This window comes from Monodelphis domestica, chromosome 5 (assembly GCF_027887165.1).
Source record: "Monodelphis domestica isolate mMonDom1 chromosome 5, mMonDom1.pri, whole genome shotgun sequence".
Lineage (NCBI taxonomy): Eukaryota > Metazoa > Chordata > Mammalia > Didelphimorphia > Didelphidae > Monodelphis > Monodelphis domestica.
In genome coordinates, this window is record NC_077231.1 from 298985184 (window position 1) to 299002961 (window position 17778).

The following is a 17778-nucleotide window of genomic DNA, read 5'->3' on the forward strand; positions in this document are numbered from 1 at the left end:
ACCTTATCTTCTTTGCCATATTTTGTCAGATTGGATTAAATTATAGAGAAACAATCTGGTAGAGTACCATTTACTGCCTTTGTAACCTGAGAGAGTCACTTAATGGGGTTCAGAATGTCAGTTCTCTCATCTGTAAAATGAGGGTAATAATACAGTAGTAAGGGAGGGATTTTGACTCTTGTCTCTCAAATTAGCTGATGTAATAATAGGCTTTAATCGTAGAAGATGAGTTTTTGATGTAGTAACCAGGTCAAACTAACTACAACATCTGGAGGGAAATAACACATCCAGTTGGAGAGTTCATCAGTTGGAGAGAGTTCAAGGCTTATTTAAGGGATCAAACACACACCCCAAACTTGAGGGAGATGGCAGCTTTGTGGAATGGGACCTTTGGCGGTAGAGAAAAGAGCTGGCTATAGATTTAAGAGAAAACTAGCCCTGACAATTTAAGAGTCAAGTTGTGGAGACGAGTAACCCTGGGAACTCAGTTGAGCAAGTCACCTAGCATAGATGCTGCACCTAATGGAAAAATGTGTGAGGAATTTAATAATAGCATAAGAAAATGTCAGTCACATAAAATAACCCCCAAACTTTAAAGACATGGCTTTGTAGTTGTCAGAGTTGGTAGAAAATAGGGATTACAGTACAATTCCAGCTGTCTCCTGCTCCTCATTTCTATTTTCATGCTTATAGACAATTAAAATGGACCCATTTCAAGCATTAGAAATCATCAGATAACTTTATAAATAAGAACTTTACCTGATCTGGCACTTTCCCAGTGACTTATTGCCACTGGAGAGTCAAAGGATTCTTGTCACTGTTGTTTTGACAGTGTATCTATGATGACCATTACTCCTGTTGCTTTTCTAAACCATTCATCTGTGAGTTCACATATTAAGATTTTCATGGCAAATTAACTCCCAATTATATTTTGCCTGTCTGAGGTCACAGCATGGCTGCTTTATGTTAGTTCTTTACTTTGATGGAACTAGGTTGCATTTGAGTCTGGGTTTTTATTGCCTTTCTTAGAAAATGGTCTTTTCCCCATCATTACACATTCTTTTAGTCACTCACCTTCCAGTGACCAACTGAGTAGCCACCTTTCTGGTAAGAAGCTAAAGAGAGTGGAACCAGTGCATATAAAGTGAAGGAGAGGAAAGGCAGAAATTACTTTTGCTTCCTTGGATTTTTAGCTTTCTTTCAAGCATTGCTCTGGGGTTCCCACCTATAAGAAGTCTTTCCTGATTCCCCCAATTGTTGATGTTTTCTTGAACTTCAAATTTCTTTGATTTTTTAAAATATAAACTTTGTATTTACTTATCTGTGTCCACAAAATAGTCAAACAAAAAGCATTCGTTATGGGGCCACTCTGTGGGGTGCTTGGTGCTGGATCCCCCAATAGAAAGTAAGTGTTTTGAGAATAGGGACAGTTTCATTTTTATCGTTGGGTCTCAGGACCTTGTATTTAGTAGAAATATAATAGATGTTTGTTGGATTGAATTGAAGTTAGAAGGAAAAGTCAGAAAATAGTAAAGACTTATGCCAGAGTAGAGATCTTTTAGGCAGATGGCTTGTGGACTCTGAAGATTCATGGATCTTCTCTTTGAGTCGGGTCAGCAAAGGACACTTTATACTTTCTCCTGGACCAGGAAAGTTTAAAGAACTTGGATCTGTTGGAAACAGAGTAAAACAAAGAAGGCAGATTTTACAAATAGGACCATGATGAGTCTGGATTGGATTGACAACATGGAGGTATATGGAATGGATTTTAGAACTCTAAATAAGAACTTTCAATCAGCTTTGTCTTCTGTATTTGACTACAGGTATACAATTTGTAGAAGTGATAAGGAGAGACTTTCTTAAGGTAGCAGCCCCCTGGAAGAGTACTGCATACAAAATCCTTGATGTCAGGAAAAGCTCAAGTTAGTGTCCTAGGGTGCCACTTTTTTTTTTTTGTATATCTACTAAATAAAGGATATTTTAATCAAACTAAATATAACTATAAAGCAAGCCCCTCTCCTCCTTGATGCAAACTATTAAAAAACAAAACAAAACAAAAAACCCAATACTTGACCTTCCAGATGGAAGAATCAATATTAAGTGTTGGTTCTAAGACAGAAGAATGCCAAGTGCTAAGCAATTGGAGTAAAATGATTTGTCCAGGGTCATGCAGCTAGAAAGTATCTGAGACTAAATTTGAACCCAGGACTACCCATCTTTTGGTCTGTCTCTTTATCCACTGAGCCATCTAGCTTCACAGCAAACAGTATTTTTGAATAAATGTTAGAACTATTTAAGAAGGCAAACTTTTAAAACATCCTTAAGCAGGGTGAGTAGTATTCATTTGTAAACAAACAATTAATATGCTAATTAAAGATCTCTCTTAATTTGAAAAGTCCATGTCCCCTGGGACCTGGAATTAGACATACATTGTTAACTCAGTCCTAGTAACTATCTGCATCTAAGTGATAAAAGTTGAATTCATTTAAATACCTAAAAATTCAGATTTTTCCTCAAGACTGCCGGTCTTCTGACACTGGATCACCTCTCCTTTCCTATGGATCTGAATTCATGAAGCTAATTCTTCACTCTAGTAAAAATGTTGAAATATCTTTAAGGGGATATGTAGTCATTTTAATCAACATTTAATTTTATTTTGGATTATCTTTACCATACTCATGATACATCTAATGGCTTTGACTCTTAGAAGCTTAGAGAAGTAGAATGTTATTCTTTTGGGCTAAAATTTTAATTAATATTAATATTCATACTTTCTAGGAACATAATTTATTTTAAGTTCAGTCTAATTTATTTTGGGGTCTTGGACCTGTGGGCTTCCCGGCCATTTTGGGGGGATTATTTTTTTGTCAAGGGCACTGCTATTTTTCCATTAGTTCTTGTGTAAGGTATTATTTTCTGTTGCTCATTTGCCTTCATTTCATGTACTCAATCAAAGGTCAAATATATTCGTTCTACTCCACAATATCACAAAAGTCTCTTTCTCTCTACTTACAAAACCTTTATCCTTTCCTTAGGCTATGATCATTTCTTTCCTAGTTTATGGATATAGCCTCCTAATTGGCTTCTGCCTTAATTCATTCCAATACATAATCTTTCCAGCTGGCAAAGTGATCTTTTTTTAAAAAAATCTTTACCTTCTTTCTGTCTTAGAATCAATATAGGTTTCAGTTCCAAGGCAGAAGAGCAGTAAGGGCTAGGCAATGGGGGTTAAGTGATTTGCCCAGGGTCACACAGCTGGGAAATATCTGAGGTCAAATTTGAACCCAGGATCTCCCAGTTCTAGGACTGACTCTCAATCCACTGAGCCACCAAGCTATCCCTTCCAAAGTGATTTTTCCTAAATCATAGGTGTTACCATGTAATAATCCTACTCTATAAATTCCAAGAGTTCCCTATTTATCTCTAAAAACAAATATAAAATCCCCCTATAAGGAGTTTCAAATATGGTAAGTGAAAAATAAACAAACCCAAAGCCTTTCCAACTTATCCCTAACCTTCCTTTCTACCCTTATTACCCATTACTTCCCATCATCACATATTTTATTGTCCAATCAAATTGATCTTCTTGCTCTTCTTTATATAAGAAACTCTCCTATCTCTTCTCTTCCTGACTTTTTAGACTCTACCCCCCTTCCCTCCTCATTCTGCCACTCAGAATTCTGTCTGCTTTAAGATTTAGTTCAAAAGACACTTTCTATATGAACCCTTTCTTAATACCTGCCCTGCCAGTGCCACTTCCCCTCATCATCTTGAATTTTCCTTTGATTACCTCTATAGGTCCTTTTGTCTCCTACAAAAGAATACAAGCTCCTGAAGGGCAGGGGCTGTCAACTTTTGTCCTTGTATCATCAATCCCTAGCCCAGTGCTTGGTTATAGAAGATGCTTAATAAATGCTTGTTAGTTGGTTCATTTGGTCATTGATATTTATTTGAATAGTATTATAGATTATGACTCTCTTTTCCACTGTTGATGAATGTTCATCTCAATGTGGCAAATTCTTTAAACTATTATTATTATTTAAAATGTTTTTAGGGATTTTACCTTTGCCTATCAGAAGAATTTTAGACAACTTCTAACATTAGACAGTGCAGAATAGGACAAGGAAGGATTAAACTCAAACTGGAACCATTTAAAGAGAATGGGGTAAGTAGATGCTGCCATCAGCCTGGAATAAGTCTTTTAATATAAATGGTCATTTAGAAAATACAACTTCACATTTCCTGTATCCAAGGAAGAAAGGGAGATATTTTGTCTTATGAGCCAGCTTCCATTTTATGATGAAAGACAACTTACATTGTAGAAGCAAACTTTTTATCCTGAAACTAACTTCAAAAGAAATCAGTCTTTTAGATCTTAGCAGAAAGAACATTGGGCAAAAGAGCCTAAAAGTCACCAAAATGATGTTCTGTACTACCTCTTTCTAAAGGCTTACAGCTACACATGAAATTATACCCCGGTGCAGACCATCTCTTTGTATGGCTAAGAGAACAAGATAGAAGTATTTCTTCATCTGTATGTTTTCTTCCTAACAATACCGAGATAGATATTACTTGGAGGATCTATATGGACAAATGGAGGTGATGGGAAACAGTGGGTTCAGTGGGTTTTCCCTTCTAAATTGCAGATGTCAAAAGTTAGCTGTTGGTAGTTCATTATCACATTAAAAAACTGATCTATGGTGATGATGTTTGTTCATGTTGCTGCTTAAAATGAGAGTCAAATTTATTCCTTGCCATATACAATGGGGATCCAAAGTTTTATTTCAGTTTTGAATCATGTCTAAGAGATTTAGATTTTTCTTCAAGTAAAAAGTAACTTCAGCAACTGAAAAAAGACCACTGAATCTCTCTCAGGCTTTGTCCTTGCATCTTGGCAGTATGTCATTTCTTTGACTCTCCCATCCTTCCAGATATTATTCTGTCTCTCCCTCTCTCCTTCTTTTTCTTTTCTGTCTCTCTCCTTTCTCTCTGTCTCTGTCCATCTGTCTGTCTCTCAAATCACCATTCACTTGCACACTCCTCTAGCTGTGAGTGTACTCCAAGACTCTAGCCTTAGACCTCTTCTATTATCATTCTACTCTCTCTCTCAGAGACCTTGTTGATCCCTCTTATGTGGTAGGTTCAAATCTCCTTCCTGAGTTCTCTTTTAATCACCAACTGATTGCTGGACATTTTGATCTAAATATCCTATAATATTTCAAATGCAACATGTTCAAAATGGAACAAATAATCTATATTGACAAATCTACCCCTCTCCACAATCTGCCAGTTTCTATCAAGGGTACCACAATCCTTCGAAGTACCTGGGTTTGAGACCTCAGTGTCAGCCTTGATGCCTTACTCTCACTCACCTCACATATCCATCTTGTCAACAAATCTCTGTTTCTATTGGTTCCTTCCCTGATGCCTATGAGCATCTGTGTTTTCCCCATCCTTAAAAACTTCTCTCTTGACATTACCCATCACACCTAGCTAGTATCCTCTCTATCTCTTCTTCCTTTTAGCCAATGTCCTCAGGAAACTATCCACACTAAATACTTACAACTCACTCTTTTAAATCTTTTGAAATTTGACTTTATTCAGCTGAAAAATTTCCTCTTTCAATTTAACAGTTATCTGTTAACTGCCAAATCTAATGTCCTTTTCTCAATTCCCATCCTTCTTCACTTCTCTAGAATTTGCCACTTTTGATCTCCTTCCCCTCCTGAATCTTTTTGCTTTTGTTTTTTGTCATACTTCTCTGTCCAGGTGTTCCTCTTATCATTTTGATCAGTCTTGAGTCTCTATTGCTGGTTCTTCATTTATGGCAAGTTCTAAAATCACAGGCTTCCCCTAAGCCCCTTTCCTATTTCATTTTTTTCTCTTCTTCTATATTATTCTGCTTTGTCATCTCATCAGCTCCCATGGGATCAATTATTATCCCATGCAGATTACTTCGGGATGAATATATCTAGTACTGATCTTTCTCCTGAGCCACAGTCCTGCATTACCAAATACCTATCAGATATCTCAAACAGAATGTCCCTTACACACCTCAAACTTAGAAGGTCTAAAACATCATCTCTTCCCAGGTTCCCTATTTTATTTAGGGACACACAATACTCCTAGTCACCCAACCTCTGTGACTCTGTGAGATTACTTGCTTCTGAGATTGCTTTCCATATATTTATATATTTCTTGTATGCATCTGGTAATTTATTTGTTGTCTTGTCAATTGACTCATTGATTCATCCAATAATATGGGCTAGCCACAAATTGTACCACTAAATAGTTGGATGAATTCCCCTATTAAGGAAGGTTATGATGGACTGTTGACATGTTGGGGAATATCTTCCAAATAGAATGATTTTCATTTGCATAATCAATCCAACAGAGATACAGCTTGGGGGTTGTTGATAGAGAACTGGCCTTGAGTTAGAAATATCTGGTTTCAAGTCTTGTCACTGGTAGAGATTGGCTGGGTAATTGTGGGAAAATCTCATCATCAAGTCACAATGCCCTCTGGCAACTCTCTAAGGCTCTAGGTTGCAAAACATATGCTGATCTGAGTTGATAAGAGACATTTTCTCACTACAGAGAGTTTCCCATGCTAATGAAATCAAATCCAGACCCCTCCCCTCACAAAAAACATGACAAGTTTTCATTGAACAGTTATAATTTGCAAAATATTGCTAGGTGCTGGAGACAGCTAAGAAGAATGAAAAAGAGTACCTTTCATCAAGGAGCTCACATTCTACTGGGCACAATCAGGGTTGGGCTGCTCCTTCTGATATCCAAAAGCCAATATATCCATGCTTCTTTTCCAGGGAAATAAGATGGCGTCACCAGTCTAATGGAGATTGCTTGTCTTTTTCTGTGTTATAGGAAGAGGACATGAAATTCATGTATGAACCTCTCTTTTTCTGCATACAGAGAGAAGAAAATGAAAGGGTGCTAGGACACAGCCCTGTTTGATATCACTTAAGACCAGGATTGCACATGAAATAAGTCTGTTACTATTAAATTTGGTGTTAAAAGTACTGAGTACTTGATTTTTTAATTAAAAATTGTTTTCCTTTCCCTCTTGTCTTTCACTGGCAAAAAGGGAAAACCAAATCCCAAGTAACAAAATACACATAAAGTCAATTCCTCCATTGCTATATCCAGAAAATACATGTTTCATTGTAGAGTCAGAGTGTATGTTAGATGCAGAGACCATTGAAGCCACAAAAGCTTAGGAGTTGTGTCAAGCTCATCTATTTTTGCTCATTAAACCCGTAATCATATTTTTGGAGCTAGAATAGATTCAGTTGTTTTTCATTCATGTCCAACTCTTCAGGACCCTTTAGGGATTTTTTTGGCAAAGATATTGCAGTAATTTGTCAGTTTCCTTCTCTAGCTCATTTTGTAGATGAGGAAACTGAGGCCAACAGGGTTAATTGTCTGTCTTGCCCAGTTTCACATAGTCCAAGGCCAGATTTGAACCCAGGAAGATTTATCTTTCTGACTCTAGCCCCAGAGCTCTATCCATTGTGCCTCTGAGCTGCCCCAGAATACACTATATAAGCTCTCTAGTTCAATTCCCTAATTTTATAGACAAAGAACTAGAGGTCTAGAGAGATCAACTGACTTTCATAGGCTCATAGACTTAGAACAGGAAAGAACCTTGGAGCCTCCTAGTTAAACTCACTCATTTCACAGATGCGGAAACAGGCTTGGGGAGATTCAATGACATGCCTTAGGTCACTGAAGCAGTGTCAGAGGTCAAATCTGAACCCAGGTCCTTTGTCTCCACAACCAATGTTCATATCACTATACCAAGCTGCTTTTGTCAATATTGCATAAAATGAGGCAGAATTGAATTTTGAACCCAGATCCTCTGACCCAAATCAAATACCTTCCCCCTCCCTGTACCATTTTCCCTGGGTTTTTATTAAATTTGGGGTTAACGACAGATCAATAAATGCTATAAATAATTTTAAGATTCTTTTGATTAGGTAACAATAATCTGTGGTGGAATATGTCCTGGTATTTAATAAATTTAATGGAGTTAACCTGAGAGTTAACCTTAATAAAAATATGAGTCATTTGTTTCTCAACAGTGAAATTGAATGAGAATTTGTCTATATAAAAGCAGGACTAAAGATATCATCAAAGAGATGAATGAGCAGGAAAGTAGGTGATGTAGTAAAAATCAAGCAATAACAGATGGAAGTTTGTGGGCTTCATCAATATGTCTATGTCAAGATGCAATGGGCTATGTCAAGAAATCAAGAGCAAGACCTCCTCCTGCCCCCAGCCTTCTAGATGTACCCACTTTTGAGAATTTATGGGGAGATACAAGCAGGAGGTTCCCATCATGGGCAAGCATGAACAAGCTATAATCCTTATGACTGGAGAGGGCACTCACCTTGATGAAATTATGGGTCTACTAAAGTATTAAAACAACTGTAAGCCATTGATTGTAAACCTATAAATCCAGACACATGTTCAAATATACACATATAGGATACTACTTCAGGAATTAAAATAATCGACCTTTGTGTGCATAGAACATGTTAAATTATTGTATACATATGTGTGGATAGCATCAATTCACATTTCATCATTCCACTGTCAGAAATAATATGATCAATAAATGTCTTTTTTTCCTGAAGGCAAAATTGAGGGCAGGATGAAATATAGAATAATTAAATTCTCCCTGGAATCCTGAGATTGTCAATGGGCCATTAAGAGAAGCAAGAAGTGTCTCAGAAGGAAACAGCATGAAGTGCCATTGATGGTGTCTTCGATTGCTGATGACAGCGTCCTTTGTAATTTTTTGACCTCTCTCTCTTTCTGCAAAATAGATCCTACAGTGTATAGAGTCGATAGAGTTTGAGTCAAACAGAAAAGCTCTCAATGGCCCCCTCTGATATAGCAGATTGTTCCAATTCTTTCCCTAAAGGGTTTACCAGGATAGCTAATGATTCTGAATCAGAAGAAGAAAACAGGTTATCTATACAGAGATGAAATTTGTCACCTTTGGGGTGAGTGATTTTGTGCATTGACTTTGTCCTTGCTAGGGTCACTTTAATTAGTGTGCTCTTTCATTGAGAGCATGTAAGCTCTCTGGACCTCCCTTCAAAAGAATTCCTGTTTGCCTGTAGAGTTTGCTTTTTGCCCTGTGACACCATTCTAGCATATCATTTGCCCAAATAAGACAAGCTTTGACTGAATTAAAGAAAATAGACAAGCAGGTATCTCTAGCATTGCTTACTTTTGCAGTTAATTTTTTTTTGGGGGGGGGATGCCTTTTGACCCTTCTCCTATGGAATGAGGGTTACAACATCACCAAGATTCTTGGTTACATCTTCTGCTACTAAAACATTCTAAACATGGAATATATATGCCTAAGGTACAAAATAAAGTAATGAGCAGGTGGGAATGTCCCTCTCTGCTTATTCTAGGAAGTTCCTTCCTCCCAATCCATGCGGCCACCATGGCACATTGATGAGAAGGGATTGGATTCAGGCTATAAGCAGGATCACAGAGACCATGGAAAGGACACTTCAATGCAGGAAGATCTGTAGAGCAGCTTGACCATATACAGAGAGGCATGTGCAATGAGGGATTGACACCAGAATAGAGATGCTTAAAATGAGACAGAGCTAGCACCAGAGATCAGAGAAAGAGAGAAGCACACATGGCCAGGAGCAGGCAATACCTTTCCTATATAGCTCCAGAGGAAAGGAAGGACCTTTCTTAATGACTTAGTGCCTACTAGAGAGGGAATAATTCTAGACAGTTGGGTGGAGGATTCAGGCATAAACCTGTTCCCTGCTTTTTGTCAAGTTAAAAAAAAATTCAATGTTTGACTACCATGATGACTGCTTGCAGAGTAGCTGAGAGTCTCTTCTGAAAGAGCAAGGGAGCTAGATACTGATGTTCTGAGTGGCTCTTTGGAATGTTCAAAACTGTCCCTCCGCTCATCAGGTCTTCCTGAATTCAAGTTCAGCTCTCTAGCTATAATAATAGGATAAATTTCCATAGATGTGGAAGCCTATACCAAAGAAATAGACTACATAAAGTGGAGTGGGTAGGAGTAGCATTATATATTTAGATGATTTACTTATAGAAGGAAATCTAGGAATTGGGCTGGAGGGGAAGCATGATGGTGACCAGTTGGTTGAAGATTACCAGATGGAGAAACACAAGCAATATTTTTGCAGGTGTCTATTATAAACCACCTAAAGAGGAGACAAGGAGTTCAGGTCACCTCACCAATTGGAATTGGAAAACAAAATAGGGAAGGGGGACTTTCATCATCTGGGTATCAGCTGGAGCTCACTTGCTGCCAAGAGCAGAGGAGTTGGAACATTCTTGACTTTTCTTAATGATGAGTTTATTCTTCAGAATGTGGAGGAAGTAAAACAGGTATCCTGGGCCTTTTCCCACCAGCAAGTAAGAGCTGGTTACTAAAGTTAAAACAATGGGAATGTAAGGAGTAAGAATTCTTGATGAAGTAGAGGAACAGCAGACCTACTACCTACTCTGACATCCATTCTAAATTTAAGGGTAGTAGGTTTAAAAATTGTTAGAAAGAAAATGTATAAGATCCAATAGGATAAAATTTGACAGGAGAAATAAGCATGAGAATGATGAGAAGTTCTCCAGAAGAAAAACTAATGTAGATGCAAAGGGGAATCATTTTTTGGCATAGATTTGTGAAAAATAATTGATTTTTTTTACATCTCCTAGACTTTCCTCTGCCATCATCCCTCAACCCAGAGAGAGTCATCTCTTATAATAAAGAATTTAAAAAGGAAAAAGAGAAAGAAGTTAAAAATTTCAGTAAAACTGAACAATCCTTGGGAAAAATCTGCTATCTTATGTTCTACATTTTTAAGTATCTCCAGAACAACCTATGGAAAAGAGTTGAGTGAGTTGTTTTCTTGTATCTCTTCTTTAGGGCTACAGTTTAGATTAAATTAAAATATAGAAGATGGAAGCAAAAACAGCTAATAAAAGAAGGCTACAGAAGAGATAAAAAGCTCTTGGGGATGTGATAACACTCCAAATGAGCTGGGGATAGCGATAAATTATAAAAACTAATATTTGGGGGGTCATTTTTTCTTAGCTAAACTAAGGTCAAGGGCAAGTCTGAAGAAAAGAGGATTGAATCACTTCCCTGTGTGGTAAAGATGACAGGAATGCACAAATTTCTTCTTTCATTCTTTGCTATGGTGAACGATTTTCATATTGGAAACAATGAAATGAAAATGGGTAACAGGAAGCTGAAACAGAAATATTATGAAGGTGGGAGATGATATATCAAATTTAGAGAATAACTGTTAGTCATATTGTGTGGGAATGTGGCATGTATGAAGCAACAATAGTAAGTTGAAGATAAGCAAGAAAAGCTTTAAATGTCAGGAAAATGAATTTGTATTTTATTTTAGAGGCAAGAGGGAATCATTGAAGAGTTGTATAAATGGAGGTTTTGAGCCTTAGACTTCAATCTCCAGAAGTCCTTGATATTTCCCAGAATTCCCTGTAATCTCTCCTGCATCTCCACATTGGCAAGATCACATTATTTGTATTTAACTGGCAGTCATGCCTCCCATGTCTATCTTCAGTGATGCAGCAAGTATGGTGGTAAGGTGGGGATGACTGAAATGGGAGGGAGGGAGGGAGAGAGAGAGAGAGAGAGAGAGAGAGAGAGAGAGAGAGAGAGAGAGAGAGAGAGAGAGAGAGGGAGAGAGAGAGAGAGAGGGAGGGAGGGAAGGAGGAAGGGAGGAAGAGAGAGAGAGAGATTGAGATTTAGTAGGTATTGCCCTAAAGGTGATAAATGAGTCAAGGGAAATGGATAATATTTCCCTTTGGGAAAAGTATAGAAAGAGAAGTACTAAGAAAAAGCCATTGGGACACACATATTAGGATACATTGGTCAGAAGAAATAGTCCAACAAGCTAGAGAAGAGCTATGAGAAACTATGGCTACAGAAACCAAGAGGAGGAAGAACATCTAGGCAAAGGAGAAGGTGGTTATTTTTTCATATTTTTCAAGATCAACATTCTGGTGATGAGTTTCTCTTCCTTTTGCTAGATTGTTACCTGGACACATTGACCATCCCTAGGTTTGAACTTTAAACCTTTCTAGCTTTTGGTTTAGCCCTTGCAATTCCAGGGCCACCTTCACAGATCTCAGAAGACTTAATTTTAAGAATAATTGTAAAAGTGAAGTAACTTTTTTTTACTATAATGAACCAATCAAATAGATATAAAGATGAATTAAAACTTGATTTTTATGACAGAAAACCAAGCAGGAAGTTAAATTTTAGTGATATATTCATGAACGCAGCCATAGTGGAGTCTTTTTTTTGGGGGGATTATATTTATATTCATTCATTGATTATTAATTTAAAAATAATTGATGGTGTCTGTAAAAATTCATTAGACTCAATCAGGTTACTGAAGGGCATATTTAGGTACCTCAAAAAAATAGAATTCTTCTGTTTTGGCAGGATTGATACCCAGACCTAAAGAAAAACAAGAGCTAAGGGGTTGTAGGGGAATGTGAAAGTGAGAAATGAAAAGGTTATGGAAGCTGGGATTCAGTGGAAGACAGAATATGATTTGAAGAGATCAGCAGGAAGATAAGTAGATGAAAGGTAGATAGACATTTGATATATAGTTACATAGATAAAACATTTATTGCCTGTTTTCTTGAATTTCAGATTATCTCCTACTACTCATTGGATGTTTTCCTTAGATTTCCTTCCAAACCTAAGATGCCCTAAATGATTTTCATCTGCCTCTGCTATAAAAATGGTTTCCTATTCCAATCTCCCCTTTTCTGTCTATGGTAGCTTCATTCTCTCAGTCATCTAGATCAGAGATTCCCAAACTTTTTACACAGGGGGCCAGTTCACCCCTCAGACCATTGGAGGGCAGGACTATTAAACTATGAACAAATATGTACACCACTGTCTGGGATAGTGGAGGCTGCAGTGCTAGCTGGGTTGGGCCTGTCACACCTTGCACAGCCCCATCACCACCACCACTATACCAGGCAGCAGTATACACAGTGCAGAATCCCCTCCCCCAGATCGCTGCTCACCATGCTGATGTCTTCCATTGGGCAGCCGTGTAATTCTTTGCGTGGTGCCTCGTTCTTGTTCAGTTACTCTCAGAACAAGGTGCCACACAAAGGATTATGTCACCAGAAGTAGTACTGTATGTGAGTGATGCTGCGCTTTGTGGCGCTGCCACATACAGTGCTCCTATCATTGACCAACAATGAAAGAGGTGCCCCTTCCGGAAGTGCAGTGGGGGCTGGATAAATGGCCGTGGGGGGCCGCATGTGGCCCGCCTGCCGTAGGTTGGGGACCCCTGACCTAGGGTTCTGAATCTAATCTAATCCTACTTGAAATATGCAAAACACTTAACATACATTATTTCACTGGAACCTCACAACCACCTCATGATATAGGTGATATGATATCCTGATACCATACCATGAGTGGGTAAAATATCTTCATTTTATGAATGAGGAAACTGAGGGGGGCAAAGATTAAGGGACTTGCCCTGGGTCACATAGCTAGTAAGTATGTGAGACCAGATTTGAACTCAGGTCTTCCCAACTCCAGATCCAGTGCTTTATCCACTTCACCTAGATATTCTATAGGTTGTTTTTTTTTTTTTCAGCCTGAATCTCATGATCTTCTAAGTCTTATAACTCACATATATGTGTGGATCACTGGGATGCTTTTTAGATAATCTCTTTGTTTCTAATCTCTCTACTTTTTCAATCAAACCTATGTTTGAATTATATTAACCTTCATAAAGCTCTAATTCCTATTTCTTTTTAAAAAATTTTATTTAATTGATTTAGAATATTTTTCCATGGTTACATGATTCATGTTCTTTCACTTCCCTCCTCCCACCCCCTCCTATAGCCAATAAGCAAATCCACTGGGTTTCAAATGTGGCATTGATCAAGACCTATTTCCATATTATTGATATTTGCACTAGGCTGATCATTTAGAATCTACATCCCCAATCATATCCCCATCGACCCATGTGACCAAGCAGTTGTTTTTCTTCTGTGTTTCTACTCCCACAGTTCTTTATCATGAGTCCCTCAGAATTGTCCTGGGTCATTGCATTGTTGTTAGTAGAGAAGTCCATTACATTCGATTGTGCCACAATATTCTGTGTTTAAGGTTCCCTGGCTCTGCTCCTTTCACTCTGCAACATCTAATTCCTATTTCAAAAGCTACTATGTCTTCACAGTTGACTACCTAATGAAGTTTGGGTTCCACAGATTGCCATTTAAGGACCTTTGCTAGATTTAATCCAACTACCTTTATCATTCTGGGTTCCATTACTCAACCACCTGAGCCTTCTGTCTTAACCAAGTTGACTTACTCTTTTGTTCTGATCACATTTTATTTTGTATATTTTCTTTTAACCATTTTTTTAGTCTCCTGTGATTGACACACAGTAAATGCCTTTTGATTGAATTCTAATTCTGTACCTCAACTTATCCTACTGTCTCTATTGGGAATACTCTTACCCATGCCAAATCTCACTCCTCTATGAAGCCTTGAGAATTTTGAACTGGAAGGTACCTTAGAGAACTCTCATTTTGTAGATAAGCGAACTGAGGCCTGGAAATGGGAATAGATTTACCTTAGATGACAGAGGCAACAGATTGTTCATTCAAGTCCTCTGACTCCAAATCCAGTATTTTTCCAATATCCTGCTTCAGAATTCCTTTGTGGTTTTTGTCTGAACCATATATTTTGAACTTAATTGTACTCTATTGGTATTTTCATGTATATATGTTTTGTCTTCCCAGTTAGAATATAATTCCCATGAAGTCAAGAATGATATATAGTTTGGTATCAGTACACCCCATGACCCACAAACTACTGTCAAGTCTTTGGTCATATACATTTTTGAATAAATAGATAAATGATTGTATACAATGTAGACACATTTAGGAAATTTGATTCTTCTATACTTGGTCCCAAATTTCATAACTTTTTAAATAATAATTTTATAACTTGTTATTACAAAGGATTTTTATGAAGAACCTTTATGCCATTTTATTAAGATCTTTTTTTGGTATTTCAATGATTTCCTGGATATAAACACAGATTTATGCAAAAGCACGTACAACTCAACAAAACTAGATAACCTTTATGAAGGATCTGTGCATTAAAAATGGGAAGGGAACAGATGAGAGAGTCTTTATTTGGTGTCTTCCAAATACTAATCTGAATTCCTTCTGGGTGGTTTGTCAGATCTGAAAAAAAAATCCTCTAATTTGGAAAACTAGAAATCCCCAGCAATTGATGGTATAATTAGAACCTGGATTGTGTGAAGAGATTAGATTCAGCAGCTTTTAGAAAATGTCTTAATGAAGCCATAAGTACTGATGTCCCTCTGGGTCAGAGTTTTCCCCATGTACTAAATCTCCTAGAAACCACCCAAAAGCTCTTTTATTTGGCGGTGATTTCTTTGGACTTTGTACTTTCATTTATAACAAATAATTCTTAGGGAAAGAAAAGAGATTGAATCTCATAATTAAAGGATTAGAGAAAAACCTAGTATTGGATTCGAACCTATGCATTTTCCCTGGCTTCTTCTGCTCCATGAAAGCCTCATGTAACCTCCAAAGCAAAGAGAAGCAGCCAGAAACAGGAATATGACAATAATTCGATCAGAGTCTTAATGAAATATTGTCTTAAACATAATGATGTATTTTTATTACATTTATTTTTTTCAATCCCTATTTAGTATCACCTAGAGAAGATGGCAGAAGAAAGCAAGGTTTTTTGGATGTATTTCAGTTTGAATGCATTTGGATCCTAATTTTGAGAAATCAGGTCTGAACCTCTTCAAACTGAATACTGAGGCAGTAGTCTGTGGAAAACAAATTTCACTGACTCCTTTTTTCTCAATGCCATTCATTTAAAATTTAGAACAGGAAATCTGGCACTTTGTGATTCTGTTTCTTAATGAAGCTGGAAGTACCCCAGCAAGAACCAGAAAAGGACCAAAAATACTCACACTAAGCCAACCATACTCTTATCGATTGAATCTTATTTTGTATTCCATTCAAGTGCCATGCAAAAGATTAACCCCTTTGTTTCCTAATTCACTTATCCCTTTGTCTAAGCTCTTTTGTTCCCTTGAACTGTTTTTTCTAAAAATCTCTTTGCTAGAGCTAACCTCAATTGGGGGACGTTACTTTATAAGAAATTACTTTTAAAATTTCAATAATTGTATTTCAACTAGGACAACGTTGATGTTTTACATAAGAAGAGAATTGGAAGGTGCTGGACTTGTTGAGCAGACAGAAACATCACTATACATAGTCAATTTTATTTTTTGAAATGGTATCAGGGTAAGGAATAGATCCAACACTCCTGGTAAAGAAAATATTCCTGGTAGGAAGGCATGAGGTTTCTGCAGAATGCATCTTTTTTCATTTCTTCATCTCAAATCTTATTTTTAAACATTATTTTTGCCATCTTCTCATGAGCCTATTATCTGTGGCATAATGATTGAGCAATAAAGAGAATGCAGGCTTATCTTGGAGGATCTAGTCAATTCTTCATAAGCACACTTTTTCTATATCCTATATGCCATGGATTTGTGACTCTAATTTGTGCTTCTTTTATTATACCTTATTGTATAAGTATGACATTTAAGAAAAACAATTTTAATGACAATCTATTTTCTTTCCCTTCCATTGTTCTCTCTTTAAACCAATGAAAAAGAAATCCTTTAAAGGAATACATGTAGTTAGGAAACAAATGGAGGTCTCATTCTCCACCCTGAGTCCATCACTTCTTTGGCAGGAGATGGGCACCATGATTCATCATTAGTTCTCTGGAATTACGATCCATCTGTGTGTTGATTGGAATGTAAAAATGACAAATTGATGTAGTTCAGTTCTTCTTATTATATATCAACTGTTTGGGTGTTAGATAAAGATTTTGCTTTGAGTACTAATGGTAAAAAATTCATGTTTGGAGACAGATGATCTAAAATATGAATGATTTTTAGCATTCTCTATTCCCTTTCCTACTTTTCCTACCATTATTGCAGAAGTCAAAAGGTACAGTATAGCACTTTAGACCATTCTGTATTTAATCTCCTTCATGAGATGATGCAATGGCCAGCTTTCTGGTAATGAGCCTTCCTCTACTGAGCTAGGGTGTTCCTCAGGAAGCAGAAATCTCATCTTATACAGGAATCCCTCTTTCAACTCCTCAATTCTAGAGTCTTTCTTCTGCTAATTGCTTCTTCTTTATTCTCTTTAAAGCTTGCCAATTATTGTTTGCATATTGTCTCCCTCATTAGATTGTAAGTTCCTTGAGACCATGGACTGCCTTTTGCCTCTTTTTGCATAATTAACACTTAGTACAGTGACTAAAACATAGTAGGCACTTCAATATTGATTGATCAAAATAGCCTATTGCTGGGATTGCACTTCAGTGAGGCATTGACTCATTATTTTTTGAAATGGCATTAGGGTAAGGAATAGATCCAATACTCTGTTAAAGAAAATATTCCTGATAGGAAGGCATGAGGTTTCTGCAGAATGCATCTTTTTAAATAATAAATCTGATACTGGAAAAGACCATCAAGGTCATTGAGTGCAATTCCCTCATTTTATTGATGAAGAAACTGAGGCTCAGAGAGACTAAATAATTTACCCAAGGTCATAAAACTACTAAGTGTCAGGATGGGGGAATTCAAAACAGTAGACATTCCTGGT

General features: G+C 37.2%; 1 long non-coding RNA gene across 1 annotated transcript in view; it reads right to left on the reverse strand.

Annotated features, from left to right (window-relative positions):
• Window positions 1-519: 519 nt before the first annotated feature.
• The window catches only part of LOC103092011 (uncharacterized), a 49332-nt gene continuing 32073 nt past the window's right edge, over window positions 520-17778 (reverse strand). The window contains exons 3-4 of the long non-coding RNA XR_473610.3: window positions 6733-6874; window positions 520-1670 (exon numbers count right to left, since the gene is read on the reverse strand). This is a non-coding gene — a long non-coding RNA (uncharacterized LOC103092011). The remainder of the gene's footprint in view (window positions 1671-6732; window positions 6875-17778) is intronic.